The sequence below is a fragment of the Octopus bimaculoides genome, chromosome 19 (genome assembly GCF_046866305.1).
Source record: "Octopus bimaculoides isolate indiv1 chromosome 19, ASM4686630v1, whole genome shotgun sequence".
In the NCBI taxonomy this organism is placed as follows: Eukaryota; Metazoa; Mollusca; class Cephalopoda; order Octopoda; family Octopodidae; genus Octopus; species Octopus bimaculoides.
This window is the reverse complement of record NC_142946.1, coordinates 23,748,000-23,766,780: the sequence shown is the minus strand read 5'-3', so window position 1 is coordinate 23,766,780 and position 18,781 is coordinate 23,748,000. Positions and strand designations below refer to the sequence as shown.

Sequence of the window (18,781 nt, the reverse complement as noted above, 5' to 3'; positions counted from 1 at the left end):
AATGACATAGTAGGGTAGATGCAAGAGGTACGATCTGGTTGGGTTCAAAATAAAACAGGTAGAATATTTTGGCCAGATATGGCTGGTTTAAATGCTAAAGGGTTAATTCATGCAACACGGCATAATATTTCAGAACAATGCATATAAGTTTGATCTGACTGTGTGGCACTTTGGGCAAGTGTAATTTCTGGTTGACTAATACCATGTTAGTTTGACACCAAAGTATGTTTGTTAAACAACAAGAAATCAGTAACAAGCGGTTTAGTAATCTAAAATATGTGTTCTCCTTCGTTTCTTTCTAATACAACACATAACTGGACAACAATAGATAATACAATAATGATAAGGATGATAAATATTAAGTATGGGATTATAAATCTGCATCTCATTTGCTCAATATATTGATCGAATTTTTAAAAAATCACAATGATTAAGTAGATAAGATATGCCTTCATGAGCTTGTATGCTAATACTGCTATTGTATTTTTCCTTGGACAAAGCAAGAGCCTACTTCGAAATCAGAAAAATTAGAAAATGATTATGATGAACAAAAAGATATAAAAAAGCTGTCAATTTATAAGAATGTAACAATAATATAAGTACAAAGGAAAAAACAATATACATTGTCATCAATAGAAAAGATACTCCTAATGAAAAGACCATTGCCATCATAGATTCTAAATGAACCCAATACTTCAACAATAAAGCTTATAATGATGACTGTGCATCAGTATGTATACGTATATATGTAACTGAAACCTCCCCTTCTATTACCCTCACTTACTAAGTCAGTTAAAATGTAGGAATTTTAATTAGTAGTAATCTCAAGAACGAAATAGAATTTCTTCAACAGGTCAAAACCTGGGATTGAAACACAGCCCTTTAGATCTTCAGTTTAATGCTCTCTCAACGGTGCTGTTTCAACTAACTTGCATAATCTAGTAATATATATTTATTATAATTAACATAAGAATATTTTGCTTAAGTATACCAAACAAAATATTTTAAATAATGGTGGAAAAGAAAAAAAAAAACTCAAATCAAATTATAAATTAATTTAAAATATTGGGTCATCCCATAAATAGTGTGGTTTTCTTCAACTGCCTGAACTAAAAGTCAGAGTGGGACGGGATAAACTACTTGCATCAACTTACTATAAAAGCAGGTAGTAATTTTACCTCGTCCTTATTCTTAGAGCAAGTTTTGAAGAGTGCAGTTCAATTTTAACAGTTATTTTTTTCAAAGCTATAATGGAAGTGACAAAGGAGCATATTTGGCATATTTTGCTTTATGAGTTCAATAAAGGCAACAAAGGAACAGAAAGTGCAAGGAATATTAATGCAGTATATGGGGATCAGACAATAAGCAAAAGCCAGAGTCAATAGTGGTTCCAGAAATTACAAGCCAGAAACTACAGCCTCAAAGGCGAGCCCCATCCTGAAAGATCTGTAGAGCTTAATGAGGACATCCTGCAAACCCTGGTGGAACAAAATCCCATCATAACTGTTGAGGAACTAGTAGAAAAGCTTGGATTTGGTCATTCAACCATTTGACACCTGCATGCCATCGGAAAAGTCAACAAATTGGGTCAATGGGCTCCTCACAAACTTCTTGAGTCTAATTGTGTGCAGAGAGTGAATATGTGCACTTCTTTGTGGTCACATCTCACGAATGAACCTTTTTTGGACCGAATGGTGACTGGTAATGAGAAGTGGGTTCTCCATAAAAATGTCAAGTGCCAAAGACAGTAGGTAGGGAAAGGAGAAACATCAGCACCCCAGGCTAAAGAAGGTCTTCACCTATATAAGGTGTTGCTATCTGTTTGGTGGCATATGAACGGTTTAGTTCACTTTGAACTTTTAAACCCAAACCAAACGATAACAAAGGAGATCTACTGCGAGCAACTTGAGCAGCTTAAGTTAGCACTAGAAGAAAAACAACCATCTTTGGTTTCAAGACAAAAAGTGTTCTTCCATCAGGATAATTCTCGGTCACATATAGTGAAGATGACATTCCAAAGGCTGGAGCAGTTTGAATGGGAAATGATGCCCCACCCACCATATTTGCTGAACATTGATTGCCCCATCTAATTATCTTTTATTCTGCAGTCTTCAAAATCATTTGAACAGAAAAAATATTAATTTTGTAGACAAGGTCAGAAACAGTACTGGGGGAGTATTTTTCGTCATGGACAAGTGAATTTTGGAAGAGGGGCTTTGCAAGTCTACCAGATATATGGAAGAACATTTGTAGAAAATGAAGGAGAGTATATTTTAGATTAAAAAAGAATTTTGTTTATATCAATTTAAAAAAATAAAAGTAGCATTAAAAAAACTGCATTATTTATGGGATGACCCAATATAAGTCTGTTTTGTATTTATATAATTTTATACCTTGCTTTTATATGTTTTAGGTTTACCTGAAATCTATATATTTTCATAAATAATTCAATAGACATATTGCAGCAACAGAAAACACTTTTACCACCAGACATGTCAGGGTTTGGTAAACACACACAACAATAGCATAAATCATCAAAACAAAAAAAGATGTTGAATGTTGCATGATAACATTACACAGATTCAATGCAAGTAGCAGCAGTCATTTTAACTTATGAAAATTGTGGCTTAATAGACAAGATGCCAATATTACAATACACTAATGTTCATAGGAATGTGCACTGGAGGAACATTGGCTTATCCAGATTTTGGTATTTTGCTTCATCAAGTAAATGATTTACTTGAACTACATCAATTATCCATACTTCAGTCAAACAGAAAATCTTTCAGGGAAACATTTGGAGATTCAACAGTATTGTAGCCATGTGTAGCATGAAAGCAAATAATGCTACAGTTACTCAAGGCTGTCCCTCTTACAGAATTCACCAAGTAGTTTACAGATGTTTTGAAGTTTCAAAAATTGCTTTTACTGAAGCAGCATCTTATCAGCAAGCTTACACAATTCTGAATAAGAAATTTGACGGTGTATGTAGAGAGTGGCTGCTGATAATGAAAGAGAAAATCTTGATGCTGCTCTTTTCTGTACACTTCATTCTGTTATACTTTTAGCTAACAACACTTATTTTTCAATCATTTGATTGTTCAAGAAGAAACTGACACTAGTACAGTACCAGGAAACATATCTATTGAATTGCATACTGACAAAAGACCAGATAGTGAACATTCTAGAAGATATAACTTGCCTACATGTAATGAGGTTGTTATATTGATAAGGAACCTTGTCAAACTGATAGAATGTTGGTAAGCAGGTTCTAAAAAGAGAATGATAAGTAAAGTTTTCAAGTATTTAGCAACTCTGATTGAGCCTATGATTCCATGACATATCCATAATTCTGTGCAGTTTTTTGTTTTGTTTTTTTTTCCCCCAGTAACTCAAACAGATGGCATCTCAAACCAAAGAGTTCAAAAGTGACATATCTTCAATTTTATTCCTTACAGATATTGAAGAAAACTGAATTGGATAATATATTGCACCGTGGGCACAGTTTTGTGTTCATCAATATGTCAAATTCCAATATGCTCACTTGTAGTATAAACTGACACAAGCAGACCTGTATAATGGTCAAGCAGATACAATCATTGCAGGCAATACTGATTGGACTAGAAAGTTATACATTTTCCAAAACATGTTTACAAGCAGCCCAAGATACACAGCAGTACTAAAATTTCATGGATATTGTAAGGGAATCTAAGAAACCAACATTATTTGTAACATTTACCTGCATTCTAAAGTGGGTACAAAAGAACTCAATAGAAATCAAGCTGCCATAGATTGTCTTGCACAAGTGTTCAAACTAAAGAGGTAGCAACTTATGCAAAATGTTTCAGGGGGAAATTAATAATGCATGCAAGCTCAAATGAAATTCAGAAAGTGGTTTGCTTAATTGTCATTTTCTTTCACAGCACAAGGTTAGAAATCAACAAAGTTGTCTCTGCTGAACTTCTTAGTCCAAATAATACACACACCCACATAGTCTTTATGATTCAGTAAAGAAGCAAGTGATACATGGATCATGTGAAGAACAGAATACAACTTGGCCTTGCATGTTAAATGGATACTATGTTAAGTGGTGATGACTAGTTATATGTGCTACTAAAGGAGGTTATACTGCTAATGTGTGAGTAGGAAACAGAGACAGTAAGGTGAATAACATGCATATTTTCCTACAATGCTTGGTTACTTCAAAAATATGCAGAACACATCACTGTTGAAAGCTGTCAAATATCTGTATACATATTTAGAGGTGCACTCCATTCTACAATCTCTCACTAGAAAGAGATCAACAATGAGTTTCTCCTGATATCAGTGATGAAAACAAGCAAGATGAAATTATTAACAAAGAAAACTTTGAATCACCTAAATCGTATTATAGATTTTTCAAATTCCCCATAAAAAAATCTTGTATAGAATGTTTTCAAACTCACACACTCAATCATCAAGTAATTTTTTTATCCATAAAACAAATACAGAAAATGCCCTTCAACAAGCTCAATTAACTAAACTCACAGTTTTATTTTGATAAAAATGTTGAGACATATTCTATATTGAAATTTCTTTGGACATTTATAAGAGGCAGTCATATAACAGGACTTGGCAAGAAGAACAGACAACTAGAAGAAATATTGTCATCCATCACAGAGAGAATTCAGCTATTTGAGATTATTGCTTCCTCACAGAGCCACAGCTACAAGTTTTGATATTTGCATATAATATACAACATAACATGCAAAAGTTTTAAACAAACTTGCCAAGTAGTGAATCTTATTGAAAATTATCACACACATGAATAGAACAGCAACTCAATCTACAGGCCACCTCAGAAATTTGTTCATTACAATTCTTCATTTCTACTTCCTGTCTGAACCTTTAAATTGATACAAAATGTTTCACAACAATCTTATTGAAGATTATCTACATTTCAGAAGAGAAACAATGACGATTGAAAATGCACCAGAAACCATATTTAGTGGTATGCTGTGTGCACTAGATAACTAGTTGAATCAATATAAACATTCAACAGTTTATTATGGTTTTCTGTCTGCAGATTATTAACAAACTGTGCCTGCTAATCCAAATGAAACAGATCTTTCAGCAGCAGTCCATTATAATGATCTCATAAATAACTCAATAACAAAGGATTGTTTTTGAGTCAATTGAAAAACAAAAATTTACAATGAAGGTGGTCTGATATTTACTGGTGCTCCAGGAGGAACAGACAAAACTTTCCTGCTGAACTTGCTGCTATCTTCTATTAACAAAAATTACCAAACTGTGCTTGCTAAAGTTTCATCATATATTGCAGTTACACTACTGAAGGTTCGCCCATTTTCATTCCAGCAAAATTTACATCAACCTATCACATATATTCTCATGAAGCAACTGGTTTTACAGCATAATACTCAGTTATTTGTGTAACAAAACCCCAATGGCCCACTGACATCTCAACACTTTCAATCACTCACTTCAAGATGTAATGAACAATGAGCAACATCTTGGAAGAAGGACTAATAATTTTTGACATATTCTCCCAGTAATCCATAGAGCTCAACAATTTTCAGTAACTTCTATTAGGGGGTCAGTGCAAAGTTTTACATATCCAAACAAATACAAAAGTTCTCAGTTGTTCGAGAAACAATTGTCAATTTGCATTTAATAGGTTAAACCACCATTCTAATTAGTTGCTGGAACTGAGGGGAAGGAAGGATTCCAAATATTGTAAATATTGGCACAGCTTTCTCAGAAGCCATTGTGATTCCACCCTCCATTAATTTCAAGGAGGATTTGGTTCAATTTGTTTATGCCAATCTAGCAACACACTAGAGGTGTTTGACTACAGTGGTCACACAAGGATAATTACATGTTGCTATCAATAAAGTGTGCAATCCAACAAACCCCCCGATATTTACAGATCAAAGAGAATTCCACTGCACAGCCAGAAAGACATTCTACAATTTCTAGTCGTGTTCTGTATCCATTATGATGTGTATGTACTGAGTTTGCAGAATATAAAGCAAAATATTTTTGAAGTAAATGTTTTGAGGTAAACAGTATCAAAAGATTATTTATGAAATCTTCACAAGAAAAAATAGCCTTAATTTCAGTAATTTACCCAATTAAAAAGCATTTCATAGAACAACTATTTTTCTGAAGCTGAAAATAGCAGTAAAGTTTCTACTTCCTTCAAAGACTCTCCATTCAAACACAATATATTTTATATTAAGAGGTACCATTTTAAATGACCAAACAATTTTAATTTAAAAGATTGCTTTTTTACTGTCAGCAAAGTGACAGGTATTGAAGTAGTATTATTGATACAAATGTGTTCAAAATAGCAAATACCTTATAACACACTCTCTTTAACTTCACTTTTAACATAAAATCCTGTATACTTTATGGAGTGTGACAAAAGACATAATTAAAAATAGAAATACCAAACTTAAGTTAGGCTAATACAGTGGATGGATAGACTTTCTGAGGTCAGAAGACACTACTACAGCTTAAAAAGTATCCCTAACGTTTAAATGTTTTGCACAAAACTTTAGGCCCTTGAGTCACTTATGTACCTGTACAGTTAATAATGATTATATATATATATATATATATATATATATATATATATATATATATATATATATATATATATATGTATATATTTATTTATTTATTTATATATATTTATATATATACACACACACACATATACATGTACATGAAGTATTGAATGCCAATCTCAAGACACTAAGCTTTATGAAGACAACTAAGGACATTGCTTTACTCAAGAAGACCTATCCACCACAGCAGAATTGATATCAGTGCTGGTGCCACATAAAAAGCACTGATGCTAGGGCCACATTAAAAGCACCCAGTACACTTTGTGGAGTGGTTGGTGTTAGGGAGGGCATCCAACTTAGAAACCATGTTTAAATATACAATGGAGCCTGGTGCTGACCCTGGCCTTACCAGCTCCATTCAAACCATCCAACCCGTGCCAGCATGGAAAACGGACACAGACACACGCATCATCATCATTTTAACATCTACTTTACCATGCTTCCACGGGCCACATGAAGTTTGTGAAAGAAGATTTTCTATGGCTGGATGCCTTTTCCTGTTACTAAACTTCACTTGTTTCCAAGCAAGAAAATACTTCCCCATCATCAGACATTGTTTGAATTCACCTTCTGATTTCATAGATTTTATTTTGCCTGGGCTTTTTTACCTCTGCCTTCGCTAAGGCGGAAGTATTGTTTTCAGTCGTGTTTATTTGTTTGTTTGTCCTTGGACAAGATATCTCAAGAACCACTGAATGTTTTCAGATGAAATTTTCAGGGATATTTGGCCTTGTGACTGGCACAAACTGATTAGATTTGGGGATCTATCTGGTACCGGACAAATATTCTGGATTATTTTTCCAGTATTTTCACTTAATTTCTGAGTGTTCATTTTTGGTATTCTTGTTTGTGAGCGTAATTGAGTTTATTTCAGATATTCTCATTTTAAAAATCATCTCCAGCTAATCATTGAGAGGATGTTGGTGTTACCTTGGTGGAGGTTTGCACTCTCTGAGTGCTCTTATTTGCCTTTATTTTTGCTTCAAATTGTTGTAAACACTTTTCATTGTCTGTTACCATTCTTTTCAAAAATGGGTCACTTTTGTCACATTTAAGCAGAGAATTGCAGATGAAAATGTTGTCTATTAATATTTTTTTTCTTGTCAACTGTGAAGTACCCAAACATAGCAATTCACATATCCAAGTATTTTCAAAAGCTTTACAACAAAAGTTAGATATGTGAAGTATCTCTGCAATGTCCTATGCGTTGTGCTGTTTCAATTTGGCTACCGGCCTGCAAGAACATTCTCAGTCTTCCTGATACAAATTTCCACATCTGAACTTAGTGAACCACTCACAGTGTTCTCAGTTATGTCATCATGTCCATACATGGCACACATCTTATTTTGTTATTTATTCTTTTCTTTTATTTGTTTCAGTCATTTGACTGCTGCCATACTGGAGCACCGCATTTAGTCGAACTAATCGACCCCAGGATTTATTCTTTGTAAGCTTAGTACTTATTCTATCGGTCTCTTTTGCTGAACCGCTAAGTTACTGGGATGTAAACACACCAGCATCAGTTGCCAAGCGATGATGGGGGGAGGAGGCAGAGACACACAAACATATACATATATATATATATATATATATATATATACACACACACACACACACACACACACACACACACACACACACGACGGGCTTCTTTCAGCTTCCATCTACTAAATCTGCTCATAAACCTTTGGTCAGCCCAAGGCTATAGTAGAAGACATTTGCTCAAAGTGCCACGCAGTAGGACTGAACCCAAGACCATGTGGTTGGTAAGCAAGCTACTTACCGCACAGCCACTCCTGCACCTAGCATAGCATTTTATCATTTTCAAAAATAAAAGAGCATTAAATGACAAAAATGCATCTCATTTTCCTCCACTTTCACTTTTAATGCAAAAAAAACCCTTCAAAATTCACAATCCACACACAAATAGTACAGAAAGACATATTGAAATGTCACCTTTCAATTGTTTGGCCAAAAACTGATCTCTGCTGAACAAGAAACACCTCAGCTTTTTCTTTAACTTACAACTATGCTTTCATTTGTAGCAAATCATTCATAAAAAGAAATATGGTTAATAGTAACTTAAACTCCCACACAAAACTTGACCTTCAGCTCAAATTACAAATAAACTGACCCATTTAACTAGCATATCAACAGTTAAAACTGCTGCCTCGCTACTTGCAATGTTTGAAATATCTGTAACAGAATCTGTTCTAAGATTTGAACTAAGTAAGACTGATGTATTATTTGTGTACAAAACCAATTTTTTCAGTCTTCATGTAAATTAATTCAAACAATAGATGCTTCTAATAAATGTTATTAAAGAGAATATTCTTCAAGGATCTTCTGTAGACAGCTTTCATTAATAAAAACCTGTTCATTATTACCAAGGAAACACTCTGACAAGGTACCAACCACATTTTCCAGCCAGTTTTCTGTTTAAAAGAAGTACTTTTCTTTTTCTCACCACAATTCAGTACCACATCAATTTATGCCACACAGAAATTATTTACATATAATTACTTGAACACAAATGAATATTATCTGCATGCTACAAATAACTAACATGCAAAAGAACTGTGCATGTGCGTGCAACAAAAACAGAATATGAACCTCTTTCCAATGTTATTAAAGCGCATGTTTGTCAAAAATGCAATAGGTAATTTTAGTAGAAGACATCAAGAACATGATGCTGATGATGATCATGTTGGTATGATGGATAAACTACCAAAACTGACATATCAGTTGATTAATTAATTTAACCAGAATTAAATTTTGTGAGTATGGTCATGACCAAATAATCTCTTATGAGCAAAATGTTTCTACCAATAATGCCACTGGAAAAGATGTACCACACTTACACTTTCTGCTGCAGTGACAATGACTGCAATCTAATGTGCTTGAAATGCATCTAACTAACAATGAACATGAGACTCAGTGAACAGACAACCAGAGACATTTGATGAACAACAGGCTTACCCTTAACAGAATGTTATCAGACAAGCTGTCATAACACAAAACACCATAACAGTGCCAGACCATAGAGAAAGCTTCAAGAGCAAGACGAGCTAATCTCAGTTAGATGAACAGATACATGAGCAGTGGAAGATAGCTGTCTTGAACTACGATCTTGGACATGACAATGCTTCTAAAAAAAATAGCTTCTATTGGTACTGTGTCCAAAATTTGACAACCGCTTGGCCAAGAAATCATCATCATCATCAGAAACATAAAACAGCTTAAGGCGGAGAGCTGGCAGAAACGTTAGCACGTCAGGCGAAATGCTCAGCGATATTTCATCTGCCGTTACATTCTGAGTTCAAATTCCACCGAGGCAGACTTTGCCTTTCACCCTTTCGGGGTCGATAAATTAAGTACCAGTTATGCACTGGGGTCGATGTAATCGACTTAATCCCTCTGTCTGTCCTTGTTTATCCCTTCTATGTTTAGCCCCTTGTGGGCAATAAAGAAATAAGAAACATAAAACAGCTGCAATATACCATTTCTATGGAAAAGGAAAAGTTAATCTATCAGTCCTTGCTGATCCACCAGATCCTTAAAACAGCTTCTTACTGAGACTACTGAAGAATTCAAATATTTTTTGCAGGACATCAGAAACCACAACTGATCTTTCCAAATAACTTTCTCTAGAAGCAACTTCATCAGAAGTGGGATTCATGACAACTTCTAAAGTACAAAAGCAAATCTACAAGACAAGATCATTGCAGTTTTACCCCAATCAAAAGCTCTAGTTTCTGCAGCCATACTTTGAGGTGTTTAAAAGGAAAGGTTTTAAACAACATCATTTCCCAAGGCACATGATTTTATTAACTCTGAAACTTCAAGAGATGACCAATGTAAAGAAAAGCTATGTCAGCTTGTCAAATGTTTCGAGTGTGTGCTGTAATTTGCATCCACCTAAGTGTCTAAAATTGTCATAGATAAACACAGGAAGCCCTCTAGAGAATATGCACATTGTTTTAAGCATCTAAATGCAATGAAGTTTTTAACTACATAGCAAAAGGGATGTCATCCCTAAATACAAAGAAACACTGTAAAAAATAAATACAGATTGTATAGTATACTGTATATTCCTCTTCTTCCTTAAGGGTGAGATCCATACACACACACACACACACACACACACACACACACACACACACACACACACACACATATATATGTATATACACATACAAAGTATGGAGGTTTAGTTCACAGGTGATCTAAACAATTAGGTACGCTAGGTAAGTGCTGTAACAGATTACTAGGGCTCCAAGGTTATAGCTGAGACAGTAGTTATGGAGCCTTTGCAGATTTCTGATATAGTAGATATATAATTGTTAAAGAGGACAGCTGTTAGACTGAATTTTTTTCCAATAGTAATAATGTATATGACTTGAGATGTTTGCCTTGCCTTAATGTTTGTTGTCCTCTTTAACAATTATATATATATATACATACATTAACCTGTTTCTGTCCTCTTTCTTGTTACCTCTCTTTCCCTCTCTCTTTCTCTAGGTAACCATGTACCTCCTCTATAGCAAGACACCTGTTTCTGACTCTCTTGTCTCTCACACTCTAACCTTTCATCATCTGACACAAGATCCCCTACTCCGGTGCATCCATCCCTCTCAAAATTCCTTGTCTAGCAAGTTACTTGGTGACCCTCCAGGTGCTGATGCCATGTAAAACACATCCAGTTCATACTATAAAGTGGTTGGCATTTGGAAAGGCATCCAGCCGTAAAAACTATGCCAAAACTGACCTTGCCTGTGCTGGTGCCACGTAAAAAACACTCAGTCCACTCTGCAAGGTGGTCGGTGTTAGGAAGGGAATCCAGTTGTAAAAGCCATGTCAAAACAAGCACAGTAGCTTGGTGTAGTCTTCTACCTGGTCAGCTCCTGTCAACCATCTTATCCATGCATGCATGGAAAGTGGATGTTAACCGACGATGATGATACATATACATACATAAACATATACAGGGTGCGGTGAATAAACTGTCATCTAAATTAAGGAAAAATGAAAATAACACTGATATCTCATTTTAACAGATATTTACCAAAATTACATAGAAATAGCTTGAAATACTAAAGAGTAGATTTATTCAATAAATCACTGAACTTTAACCACAGCCTCCAAACGACTTCAGAATCTCCTGCAACTCTTCTGGACAGTCTCCTTGTTTAAGTTGGTGAATGCTGTCATAATCCTTGCCTTCAGTTCATCTTTAGTGTTACAAGGAGTTTTGTTGATATCTCACTCAACTGCATCCCACACACAATAATCAAGGGGGCTGCAGTCTGGGGAGTTAGGTGACCAGATGTTGGGGGTGACGTGGTGGCAGAAATTATCTGACAGTCATGACTGGGTTCTCCTGCTTGTGTGGCATGGTGCAGAATCCTGTTACCAGACAGAGGATCTTCCAGCAGCCACCCTCTTGACCCAGGGCAGCACTACCTCCTCTAGGCACTTGATGTAGGCCTCTGTGTTGAGTCTGAGGCCATATGGGGAGATGAATGGAGGCATAACATCGCCATCACTAGTGATCCCTCCAAACATCATGATGTTGACTGGACGTTTGATTTTTATCACTCTAGGTACACGTTCATATTGGAGCTTCCAGTGCTTCGTACTAGAGCTTCTGACACAAATGCCAAGCAATACAGCATGTCATTTCCAAATTTCTGGCAGAGTGAATTGTGCCGTGGTGCTGTTTTTCTTACAGACAGTGCCCAACTAACCCTACTATACTGTGTAGTCAAAAAAATCAAAAACAATGCACAAAATTAAAAATATAAAATGGTGACCATTTACCCATCACACCCTGTATATATATATATATATATATATATATATATATATATATATATATATATATATATATATACACACACACCATCATCATCATCATCATCATCACCACCACCACCAACATCATCATCACCACTACCATCATCATTTAATGTCTGCTTTCCATGCTGGCATGGGTTAGATGGTTTCACTGGAACTGATAAGCCAGAGAACTGCTCCAGGTTACGATCTGATTTGGCTTGGTTTCTACAGCTGGATACCCTTCCTAATGCCAACCACTGGCTATGTGGTAAGTAGCTTACTTACTAACCACATGGTTCCGGGTTCACTCCCACTGTGAAGCACCTTGGGCAAGTGTCTTTTACTATAGTCTCGGGCTGACCAAAGCCTTGTAAGTGGATTTGGTAGGCGGAAACTGTCGTGTATATATATATATATATATATATATATATGTATGTATGTGTGTATATGCTTATGTGTTTGTGTTTGTCCCCCACAACATTGCTCTTTTTGGGTCAGGATTTTCCCATTTCCTATATCAAGCAATAGACAGAAGCATCAAAAGAAAGATTAAATTCATAGAGCCAAACAAAATCAAAAATATTAATTTTAATCATGATAGACAGGAGTAAACATTTTCCCTTTCCTTAATACTAACAAGAGCATAATATAAGGGAAATTTGGCTGTTATCTCTAGCAAATTGAACCACCACACAGAGTACACCATTGGCTCATTTGTTGATGTGTATAATAAAACAAAAACTAAAGGCAAAACAGACACTAGCAAACACACAGACGTGTGTGTGTGTGTGTGTATGAATGGGCAGAATTATGATGTAAGCATGTGCTAAAACCCCTCATAACTTCTGTATTTTTATGAATTTTTACAAAATTTTTTCAATTCTGTCTTCATAATGGAATTGATATGATCATGAAAAAAAAAAAAAAGTATCTCCCACCCAACCAATTTTTTTTTTTAATTCATGGTTTTAAAATATGGACAGTCCAAATCTACCATTCATTTCTCTTTATAATTTCCAAAGAATTTTTTAATACTTTTATGGAAGAAAGTCAGCTGATGATCTTCACACTTTTTCACATAATCCTGGACTTTATATGTGAAATGCCAGCGACATGCTGCATGTCCATCAGCAATATTAGCAGACAGACAGCCATGCAGTAGTACAACATATAGTCCAAGTAGATGAAGGCCTTCTTGTTAAGAGGAGATAATGAAGTTGGGAAAGTGGTGAAGAAGTTTTGGATACTTATGATTGACATAACTGACGATGTGCCAGTTTTTCATGGGTAAGTGCATGTATAAAGATACAATTAAAACAATATGTATACATACATGCAACAAAGCTTAATGGTGAGAATTTTCTAAAAGTTCTCTAGGGACAAACTGTTTTCACAATGAATTCCAGTTTAATCGGAATCTACATGATCTGAAGCATATTTGTAGAAAAGAAATATTTAATTTTCTCAAGGTTATGAAGAAGCAAATCAAACAATTATGTAAATATGCTTAAATACTTATATATATCAAAGGATGTATATAAAACTAACTCTGTAAAAATGTATGTGTGTGTGTGTGTATATTTGTATGTTTCTGTATGCATTCATACATATATAAGTTTCAGAAGATACTAGAATAATGGAATAAAAGTCAGTCATAATAAGAGATCTCCCAAAAATCTATTTCCTTAATTTTTAACTACTGTTTCTGGCACTCGTATATATGTAATTTTGATTTTAAAATATTTATAAAATTATTTGAAAATTATAAAGAGAAACAAATGGTTGATTCAGACTGTCCATATTTTAAAACCATGAAATAAAATAAAAAATTTTGTGTGTCAAATTTTTTCTCCAGAAGTTCATGGCTTTATAGGAATAAGCATAGAAAACTGCATCGAGATAACCAATTTTCAGGTTTTTTTACTTACTTTTAAAAAAATGCAGATTTTGTGAATGAAACAAACTAGGTCCTGAATAAGAAATGAATGTTTAATATGGTAAATTTTCAGATTTTTTTTACGTCATTTTAAAAGGGGGCTGATTTTGTGACTCAAACTAACTAGATCCAAGTACAGTGAATATCATCCTCCACAATTTGCTACTCATATGTATTTCAATAATTTCTATCAAATACACTCTCTTTCTTGAGCATAAAAAATCCTCTTCCCGGGTGACAATAACTTATATGTCAGATTGTTGAACAAATTCTATCTGTTTTGATAAGGGAAATCAGAAAGGTTTGAAATGATTTCATTGGCATTTACTTGTGCCAAAGAGCACTCTTTCGATAGACAACATGTTGATCTCATAAGTGTTGCATGGTGGAAATAAACACAATTACCAAAGATACTAAATCATGATGTTAATTACTAGTTAAAGAGGCAAGACACTAATAAAACCTACGATGTTAATACAGAGGAAATTTTATCATGGGGTACTATGGGTGATTTTTTATAAACAATATTATGTTGTATAAAGATGAAGCTAATTCTATGTAAACTTTCCTTTTTAATGTTGAAAATTGATATATACATACATCTTACCTATTTTGGTTATATCATTTTTGATAATCTTAAATTTTATCTTTATACAACATAATATTGTTTATAAACAATCACCCAACGTACCTCATGATAAAATTTCCTCTGTATTAACATCATAGATTTTATTAGCATCTTGCCCCTTTAACTGGTAATTAACATCATGATTTGGGGTCTTCCCCTATCCAGCTTCCTTTATAAAGAGTTACTTTATACTACTCCTCATATCTTGACAATATTTATGATCATACCTAGCCATCAGCTGTCAACTCACTCTTGCCCTTCATTCCAAACAGACACAGTCCTCTAGTTTAGATTTCATAGTTGATAAAACGACAAATAAATTAGAAATGAAACACAATCCTTTACAGACCCCAGTAAGCTTCATACTTTTCTTGGAAGTATGGTGTATTCTCAGCTGCAATAGCAACAACATGGATTTCTTCAATTTTCTTGGTCTGTTAAAGTATTTGAGTAAAATTATATTAATGTGCCCGACTGAGTAAAATTCTATTTATTTGTACAGTTGATGATAACCCCGCATTTAAATTCATGTAATGATTGCATTGTTCAATTAAATAGAGCTGCTTCAAACGGTTGTACTGCATCACTTCTTGATATCCTGTTGCTTATTTTGATATATGTGTATATATATATATATATATATATATATATATATATATATGTGTGTGTGTGTGTGTCTATGTATGTATGTCTATATATATATATATATATATATATATATATATCATCATGTGTGTGTGTATGTATATATATATACACACACACACACAAAGATATATATATATATATATGATATATATATATATACATACATGTGTGTATATATAGATATATATATATATATATATATATATATATATATATATATATATACATACATGTATATGTATACATGTATATGTATACATGTATATGTATAGCTGTATATGTATAGATGCATATGTATAGATGTATATGTATAGATGATCTGAAGCATATTTGTAGAAAAGAAATATTTAATTTTCTCAAGGTTATGAAGAAGCAAATCTTTGGGGCACAATTGTGTAAATATGCATGTGTAAGGACTTTCAAGCGAGATCGTTGCCAGTGCCCCTGGACTGACTCTTGTGCGGGTGGCACATAAAATACACCATTTTGAGGGTGGCCGTTGCCAGTACCGCCTGACTGGCCTTCATGCCGGTGGCACGTAAAAGCACACACTACACTCTCGGAGTGGTTGGCGTTAGGAAGGGCATCCAGCTGTAGAAACTCTGCCAAATCAGATTGGAGCCTGGTGTAGCCATCTGGTTTTACAAGTCCTCAGTCAAATCGTTCAACCCATGCTAGCATGGAAAGCGGACATTAAACGACGATGATGATCATGATGATATATATATATATAATACACACACACTCACACACATACATATGTATGTATATGTTTATATTCATATATATTATATAAAAGTCAATGTCTTTATGTGTATTCGTGTGTTACTTATACATTCGAAAACTATTCCCCCGATCCTAATGAAATTTGGAACACAAAATCCAAGCCTAGGGAGAAGGGTAATGTTGTGTTTCATACAAATTCATGGACCAAAATTACTGAATGGATCCTTTGCAGTATGTTTGGTTTGAATTTGAGATGGTTTAAAGGGGGCAGAACCCCCATGAAAATTCATAAATTTTTGATGTTGATGAAATTTCAACCATGGGTCAGTGTGCATACTCAACAGAGTGTAAGTACCTTGAGAGAAATATTGGACCTAAGAAGCATCAGTTGTGGTGTGCAAGAGAGATGATTGCGCTGGTATGGTCATGTGGCGAGAATGGATGAGGATAGCTGTGTGAAAAAGTGCCACACCCTAGCAGTTGGGGAACCTGTGGAAGAGGTAGACAAGGAAGACCTGGGATGAGGTGTTGAAGCACGACCTTCGAACATTAGGCCTCACCAAGGCAATGACTAGTGACTGAGACGTTTGGAAATATGCTGTGCGTGAGAAGATCTGGCAAGCCAAGTGAGACCATAACCCGTGGCCTTTGCCAGGGGTGTAACCAGCCCACTTATGTGTACCTTTCCTTCATTGGACACTAAACTCTGCTTGTGAAGACCTGTTGAGGCAAGTGAAATCAAAATCAAAATCGAACCAAGTTCAATGACTGGCACCCGTGCCAGTGGAGCGCTAACAGCACCATCCGAGCGTGATCATTGCCAGAGCAGCTGTCTGGCTTCCATGCCAGTGGCACGTAAAAAGCACCATTTGAGTGTGATCATTACCAGCGTCGCCTTACTGGCACTTGTGCTGGTGGCACGTGAAAAATCATACTGGCCCTCGTGCTGGTGGCACATAAAAGCATCCACTAGATGATGGTGATGGGTAATTGATACACATCAAGATGTATTCTCAAACTTTCCACTTCTCATGAAGATTCTATGACCCCCTAATGGGGGCCTTAACTCCCAAATTTTAGTCATTTTTTATGATCCAAAACTAGGTTAAAAGTACTGAATGGATCTTTATGAAATTTGATAATTATATTCTATGCAATTATATTCTATGCAATTCATATATTTTTGCTGTTAATGAAATTTTAACCATAGATATTAGGCACAAATGAAGTAAAATTTCTAAAATTTCATCTTCTTAGAAGTTAGAAAGACCTCTTCATGGGGACTTAACACCCACAATTTAGTCATTTTATCTAAGCAAAGATGAATACAGCTGTACTCTTGGAAGTTGTAGGGTCACCTGAGCACAAAATATGAGCGTTATTTGTAATTCAACGGTACAACAGTGTAACAGTTTCCTTTCAGATATACTTACATTGTGATTTCTGCAATGTGGTGCATAAATGGTCAAGTAAATGAGAGGCATCCTTGCCTCCACTGATTCAGTTGCAAAGTGTTGAGTAAAGTTATTTCCTTGCAGACCTCCTTTGAGTATTTTTGTTATCACTGGGTCACACATAGTCCCCAGATAGTAACATTGATTTCAAGGCCTTCCCAGATGATTGACTGGTTATTCAAAGACATTTATAGATTGTAAATTTATTCTGTCCAGTTACCTATCAGTACAGTAGTCAGTTGCAAAGTCCAGAGGTGACACTTTCATTTTCCTTTAGTCCTCACGTCACACAGTTGTTAATGCTTATTTGAGTTGGGTCACACCCTTCCAATTGCTATAGATCTATAATGCATCTTACGGCTGTGCCTGTCACCTGTATAGTGAGGAATTCTACATTGGGGAGTAGTAACGACTAGGGTAGGGTAGCTGACTGCTTATTGTGATCATTCGTCTTTTGGTTTCCTGTAGATTTGCTTTCTTTTACAAACCCAGTGAACATACATATATTTCCTATTTCAAATAAGTTCCAACAATAGATATAACACCCAAGTCAAAAAGATTCTCAACAATTTCTCCATTGCGTGTAACACGGGCAACGCCGGGTATCACTGCTAGTGTGTGTGTGTGTGTGTGTGTATATATATATTATCATCATCATCATCATCGTTTAACGTCCGCTTTCCATGCTAGCATGGGTTGGATGATTTGACTGAGGACTGGTGAAACCAGATGGCTACACCAGGCTCCAATCTGATTTGGCAGAGTTTCCACAGCTGGATGCCCTTCCTAACGCCAACCACTCCGAGAGTGTAGTGGGTGCTTTTACGTGCCACCGGCACGAAGGCCAGTCAGGCGGTACTGGCAACGGCCACGCTCAAAATGGTGTATTTTATGTGCCACCCGCACAAGAGCCAGTCCA

The 18,781-nt window shown here is 35.3% G+C and overlaps 1 protein-coding gene across 1 annotated transcript in view; it reads right to left on the bottom strand.

Annotated features, from left to right (window-relative positions):
* LOC106873103 (transmembrane 9 superfamily member 2) overlaps positions 1 to 18,781 on the bottom strand; it is a 66,047-nt gene that overhangs the window by 36,497 nt on the left and 10,769 nt on the right. The gene's annotated exons all lie outside the window — the stretch shown is intronic.